Source organism: Protopterus annectens, chromosome 8.part0 (assembly GCF_019279795.1).
Source record: "Protopterus annectens isolate FY-2018-M chromosome 8.part0, PAN1.0, whole genome shotgun sequence".
NCBI lineage: Eukaryota > Metazoa > Chordata > Ceratodontiformes > Protopteridae > Protopterus > Protopterus annectens.
Genome location: NC_056741.1, coordinates 494,075,902 through 494,082,227, shown reverse-complemented (window position 1 = coordinate 494,082,227; position 6,326 = coordinate 494,075,902). Strand labels below are relative to the sequence as shown.

At 36.4% G+C, this 6,326-nt stretch overlaps 1 protein-coding gene across 1 annotated transcript in view; it reads right to left on the bottom strand.

The window, feature by feature from the left end:
- The window catches only part of LOC122808900 (cortexin-3-like), a 139,609-nt gene extending 139,533 nt beyond the window's left edge, over window positions 1-76 (bottom strand). The window contains exon 1 of the mRNA XM_044080017.1: window positions 1-76. This exon is cut by the window's left edge and continues 138 nt beyond it. The gene's annotated coding sequence lies outside the window, so the exon portion shown is untranslated.
- Between the last annotated feature and the right edge of the window lie 6,250 nt (window positions 77-6,326).

The window sequence follows — 6,326 nt, the reverse complement described above, 5'->3', positions numbered from 1 at the left end:
CAAGTTGCTTGTATTGTGTCTATTCTTTAACACACTGGGTTTTCTGACAGTGTTCCCTTTATTTTTTTTTCACTCCTTAGAGATAATCTGATGTTACATGGCTGTATCAGGGTTGCTAGTGGCAACTGGTTGCTATAGCAACATTTGGAGGCATGTCATTTGCTATTAATTTGGTAGAGTTGGTAATGATACATTCTGAGGGGATGTTTTGTCATCCAGCCCACTCATTCCAAAGCTTAGCCAGTTCACAGTGACCTAAGTCCACCTCCTTACCTCTGGCAGACTGCTTTGAAAACATTAATTAGGGAACCTCTGCTTGTGCGACACAGAAATAGTGTGACTTGTTGGAAGTCACTTTCTCTAATATCCCCTTTCTGTGCCACACACATATTAAGGGCTTCCCCATGGTTAATACTTTGTCTTACTTGCTCTTGTAATAGTGATAAAATAAAAAAAAATCCTTTAATGGATATAATCTGTTTTTTTTTTCAAAACTGTATATTGTTAACTTTTAGTTTCTTTATCACAAATTATTCATAAAAGTTTACTGCTTAAAAACAATGTTCAGAAATGATAAGATCATATTAAGAAATCTGAAGCAAAGATATGAATTCGGCCTTTTCTCCTTTTTAACTATTTTTATGCCGGTAAGAGTTTTTTTTGACAGCCCTGTCCAGATAACAACACTGTATAGCATCACTTGTGTAAAACATATCATAATATCTGGGTGCTGGAACAGAACCACAGTTCCCAAACACAGCATCTGGAGCAAGAGTCACTCACCAGGAGCACTGCATTTAAGGACGTGATCCCAGCAGTTCACATTCTTCAAAGCAAACATAAATGTATGTCATGCTGGATGCTTACAAAAAGCATGTAGCAAAAAAAAAAAAAAAAAAAAAAAAAAAAAAGGGCAAAAATAAGCAGACTGAATACATTTGACACAATACATATTATGTCTCCTAACCCCTAGAGGGGAAAAAAACAGCAGAGTTTCTGTCAGCAAACATGGAATACACAAATCACCACGCCTACCTGCTTAGTCCTGTGCTTTTTTTTGTCAGATGCTATTTTTTCCCGCACACAGGTGCAGTATTTAGATTACCATTAACCAACTTTGTGGAAGTCATTAGTAATAACCTGTGGTAGAGAATTTCCCTGTCTCCAGCACACAATTTTATCCTTACATTGAGGTACAAAGTTATGAACTTTAATAATTATGTCTGAATCTTCAAACCATTAGTTATTCCTTATGTGATCTTAGCATACAACAGTCATCTTTTATGCAATTTTAGCACATTTTATAATCTCTTGTTAAGTTAAAAGTATTAGTTCTCTCATTCCATTGATTTGCCCTTTACATCTCTTCAGCATTAAGGAATTCTATTAATTTTTTATGCTGAGTGAGGACATGGTTCAATGGCAGGACAAAACAGTTGGTGAAAAGTAACCTTGCTCTCCTTATATTGTCTATCCTCCTATGAGGCCTGACATACTACCAGGAAATTACTCTTTGAAAGATGTAATTTTTAACATTAACCCAGTGCATAAACTGCTTTATACTCCCTGATGCAATTAGTGATCGTTGTCCATTCATGCCACAATGATTCTTCAAAAGACCGAGACTCAACCCACTATTAGTAAAGTTGTTTCATCCCTCCTTCAAATGATTCTTTTGTGTATCACAGCCTAGTCTGGGTGAACTGGAATCCACTGTACCATCTGAGTGATGTAAACATAAACACAGAGACATTATATGCTACCAGACCAAGCATCTGGAACACCCTCTTCTGTATTTCAGCATGCTGAGTTTGTAGACAAAGCCGATTCTCATTTGCTAATAGCGTTAAAATTGTACTGTGAATGTATGACAAGATGCAGAAACAAATACCCCTTTTTACCCATCATGACGACTATATTAACTTAGATGAAAAGCAAGAACTGCAGCAAATACGGCAAAATCATAATTTCTTCAGTCCAAACAACTATGATTGTTGTCAACCCAAGGTCAGAATGAAGTGAGTTCAAGACTGTTATAGTAACTCATCGGCAGATGTAGAGTCTAAACAATATGTGCTTTCATCTAACATTTCTGTACTCACACTAAAAGAGTTATGCTCTCCACTCATCATTTGCAAAATAACAGGAACACCTACAGTCACAATAGTTCACTCTCATATTCTCTTCAAAAATTTCACTTCAGTGTTTGTGATTTACAGATTTACTACTTTTGGTCTGAAATTAATTTTCGTCTGCTTTAAAAAAGGCAGCACCTTACATATTCAACCAGCAGCTTTTATATTTAAACTGTTACTCATTGAGTATTGTTTCATCTCTATGTGAATCTGTTACTGTAACTTTTGTACCAAAGAATTTAAACCTTTTAATCCTGATAGACTTTAAAGCTATCTTTAAATTACATCTCTTTTCCTCAAATCCTAGAAAAGCTACTTTACAATCAGGACATATAATTTATTGACAAACAGTATTTTAATACCTGTTCAGCAGGGATTTAGACAGAGATGTAGAACACTCAGCTCCCTGTATATTTTCTTGCTTCTTCTATTTCTTTGCATTTTGGTAGACCTAGACTGTAATTTCAATATGTCCAATCTCAGTCACTCTCTTCAGTCAGTAAGACAGTGTGTTATTATAGCAATAACCCACGCCTGGGTGTGGGTAATGCTGGATTTACCCACGGTTGGCGTGGTTTGGTCATGAGGGAGAAGCCCGAGTGGCCAAACAAAGCCAACCGTGGGTAAATCCAGCATTACCCACACCCAGAAGTGGGTTATTGCTATTATACAATGACATTATCTAAGAAAAAAAAAAAAAACTTTTCTTAAATAATGGCATTGTATAATGCCTCCTTGCTGCCCTTCCGCAGCTGTCTGGTATTCTGCGGCAGTTCTGATGTACTGCGCATGCCTATGCAGTACATCAGAGCTGTGGGCAAAAGCAACGGAGAAAGCAAGATCTCCGTTGCTTTTTACAAACTGTTTCACTATGTTAAATGGGTTTAACATAGTGAGACAGCTTTAAAAAAAGCAGCGGAGAATCTCCGTTGCTTTTTTTAAAGCTGTCTCGCTATGTTAAACCCATTTAACATAGCGAGACAGTTTTGAAAAAAGCAACTGAGAAGGCAAGATCTCCGTTGCTTTTTACAAACTGTCTCGCTATGTTAAATGGGTTTAACATAGCGAGGCAGCTTTAAAAAAAGCAACAGAGAATCTCCGTTGCTTATTTTAAAGCTGTCCCGCTATGTTAAACTCATTTAACATAGCGAGACAGTGTTGCTGTAAGAGTTATAGTAATGGAAAAAGTCTGGGCGACCGGACCTTTTTCCATTAGTATAACTCGGATTTACAACGTGCACGCTGACCAATCAGCGTGCACTTTTTTGAATATTAATGGGGGGTCATTGTATAATAATGATTTTCTATCCTCCAAAAGCAGTGTGCTCATTAAAAAAAAACTTCATCACAAAACTTTAATCTAGCCTTGCCACTTGTGTCCTTCTCATATAATACTCACCTTCTCTGAATAGGATTACATTGCAGATTTATTATCAGACAATGAAAAACAAACCTGCTTCTAGTGTCTGTCATATTTAAGTTATTACGCTCCCATTACTGTTTGTCTTTTGGACTGGACACTCTAAATTGGCCATAGGTGTAAGTGTGTGTGCAAGTGAGTGGTACAAATGAACTACCATGGCAGGCCTAGCCACCCGGTAGTGTAAATCTTGGCTCAAGATGATTTTCACTACTGCTCTGACACCCCAACCCTATGTGCAAAATGGGAAAAGGGGTTGAGGATGGATGGATGGACTACTGTTTGTCTTTAACAAATAAACACAAAATAAATACATCTCATTAGAAATTGTGCTCTTAAAATTCTAGATCATGTGTCCTAAAGAGGCCACTGTTCATTCTTTAGGTATGAAACATTCCTTCTTTAAAGGTACATCACCAATAAGAAATTCCATTAAGTATAAGAAATAATTCTCATCTGTCATCATTTAAATTCCAGATACCTATTCACATAAATGGTAAAACAACATGTACATGCGTTAATACAGGTAAGCTTTTGTGCTCTTAATTATTTATCTTTATTCCCACTTAAATATCTGTCATACTGATTATTTACTGTTATTCAAGTACATAACTGTAGTTGCTCATATACTAAATGGTTGCTTAAGCCTTTTTACATATTAAGTGTATCATTTGCACTGTCAACTACTCTTTTCTTAACAATATTTCAATGTAACTTCTCATTACTAATTTTATATGCGTATATTTGTGTATATATGTAGTATATTGCATATGTCTGGATCATGGATGAAAAAGGACTGTGATTAAAAATAATAATAATAAAAAATAAATAAAATAAAGATGCTATTATCAGCCAGTTACGCAGACTGTGAATATAAATTCAGTAATTTAAATGTTGGAAAGAGTATCCTTAAAATAACCATAAGTCTGAGATGTTTTGTTTTGCAATAATTTATGGTGCTGTTATGACTGCATTAGAAAAAAAAGACCATTATTTAAAATCTGAGCACTGTGAAGCACAGATATTTGTGCTTTTACAGGATGCTGAAATGTGATGTCATCTGTAAGTACATTATGTGAGATCTGGCCAGCACTGTAGGGATATTCATTTGTTCATTTGTTTACTAATTCATTCATTCCAAAACCATAACTGTGTTATCTGGCACCCTGTGTATATCACAGGACTGGTGCTTCCCTCAACTCCAACCTAAGGGACCATAAAATAGCTCTTCTGCAGTGTGGAACTGTAGCAAGGTGCATGCTGTAAATGTAACAACCGACATGCTATCACCACAGGAGAGCTTCAGCCGTTACTGCAAATGCAGTATTGACAATCATTTATGAAGTGTGATGTCCTCATGGCCGACTCCTTCGACCAAATTGACACTTACCTGAAGGTTATATATAATTCCAGTGTACCTGAAACAGCTATACCCTATAACCATCATTCACACACTTTTTATTCTGCTTAAACAAATTCCAGTTCATATTAATATGCTGCTGTCATTGCTTTAAAATGATTTTTCATTTCTTTTTATTTAATCTCACATGCCATGTTTAATTTGTGCTGTTATACTTACTCCCCTAAAGAACTTCTGCATTTCAAATGCTTCTTTATTCATTAAGAAACTTTTCTTATTGGGTTTGTGTCCTGTCACAAGTGCAAAACCAAAATTGAAGGTCACACGTGACAAGAAAAATCAACAAATTTTGAAACTCACAATTATACCTTAACAGCATTTTTGCAGGGAAGGCAAAGACATCTGTATCTCCTGATGGGGGTTAGCACTCCTACCCAGGCTACTTATATATTAGATCTGAGAGTACTGTACCTCGAAGTAAGGGTAATGCTCTGTACCTTATACTTAGGATACATCCCCTGCCCCACATTTGCATGTGTAGTTCTGCTGTGCAGATCACAGTTAGTCTACAAAATTTTAACTTGCACCTCTTTTTGGAGGTATGTTAGGCACCTGCAACCTCTGTGGCCACTGGTGGGTTTTGATCAACCATGTCTTTGTGGGGGGTTCACAAAAGCCGCAGCTGTTAAAAATAAAGGAATTACAAAAGACCAATTTGGTGTCTTTTAGATTACTGCAATCCTGATAAAGCAGGTAAATGGAGACTGGATGAATGAATGAATGACTAGAATCCCCCATAGTATACTAATAGGACATGACCAGCCCCTCCATAAGTTCATAGGTTCATATATATGTACTAGGCTAGCTGCCCTTGTGGGTCATTTTAAGTCTAGCCAGTTTCCCTTTGGGTACTTAAATTAACCTTTCCCTGTTTGGTGTTGAACTGGCCTTACCCTTCCTATGATTGATAATTACATATATATATATATATATATATATATATATATATATATATATATATAATTCCTAGTAATAATAACTGGGATCATAGCTTAGATAATTTGAGGGCACCCATACATGGGATAAAGTGTTAAAGTACTTAGGAACTACCTCTATCCATTAGTCATACAGGGGGCAGTAATGAGGTAATTTCTTCAATTACCCATCTATATAGATCCAAGTTGCGCTTGAATATGGACAGGGATGAGCTTTGTTTTATGTAGATAGGGAGTTTGTTCCAGAGCAGTGGTATCACCTGCAAGATATACCTGTCCCTCCAAACCATTCTGTTGATGTTGCAGAAGCAGTTTAGATCCTTGGACTGATGATTTCTGATGCCATTTGACTTGCTGATGTATATTAAGTCCATCAGTATTGGGTTGGAGGATGCCTTGTATTCCAAAGGTCATCT